This window comes from Octopus bimaculoides, unplaced genomic scaffold (assembly GCF_001194135.2).
Source record: "Octopus bimaculoides isolate UCB-OBI-ISO-001 unplaced genomic scaffold, ASM119413v2 Scaffold_246001, whole genome shotgun sequence".
Classification (NCBI taxonomy): domain Eukaryota; kingdom Metazoa; phylum Mollusca; class Cephalopoda; order Octopoda; family Octopodidae; genus Octopus; species Octopus bimaculoides.
The window spans coordinates 11,148-12,082 of NW_026321172.1; positions in this window are offsets into that span (position 1 = coordinate 11,148).

Below are 935 nucleotides of genomic sequence, written 5' to 3' on the forward strand. Positions count from 1 at the left end.
GATGGCTGAAGGTAAGCATAGGTATAACCAGGACCCAAAGATTTGTAGTAACCATCATATTCCTGGTCGGAGGTAGCAACCAGAATTGTTGTAAGGGTTAACAGCAGAACTTCCATCGCGGCTGGACGGGTAAAACGAAACTGGAACATTCTTGGCTCTACGATTGCTAGAAGTAGACAAAAGGGGGAAAGAAATGGCATGAAAGAGAGAAAGCATGGAGTGGGGAAGGATATGAGGAGATTCAGCAATGAGACAAGAAGAATTTTAATATATAAAGAGAGAACGAGGAAGAGAAAGACAGGAAGAGAAGAAAAAAGTTAGAGACGCAGGTCCTGGGGAAGATTTTAAATTGCATTCAGTACGGGACCCAGGGTTTTGAAGAGTTTGGTATCACCTCTTAGTCAAGGCTGTTCCCAGGTTACTTTGGCCTGGAGTAGAAGTATTTGTTATGGCACCATCTATAGGTTAATTAGTAATTCAGTTGAACAGATGGGTCTCATTAGCCTGGTGGTGGTGGTGGTGGTGGTGGTATTGGGGTGGTATTGGGGGTGGTATTGGGTCTGATTCCAAACCTCCGACACCTTGCAATAATACTAAACCATAGGAAAGTGTTCGGCTGTAAACATTGAGGGAGAATCGGGCATCAAAGACCCTGAAGCAGTTCAATGCTGTCTACAACCTCACTCTTGCCACTCCTACGACGACGCTGACAGGAAATTGTAGCACTTTTTGCTGTTTCTTTGGGTCCATCAATGACGCACTGCATTGGCAACAACCTGTCCTTCACACCACATTGCCCAGGCTTGGGTTAAATCGAACCGGATTAAACCGGACAACACAACAGAGAGGAATTACATAAAAACTCAAACAGCATAGGAACAACCCGCGAATGGGGCTTTTGTGACAGATACTGGCAATTGCGCATAGAGCTATTT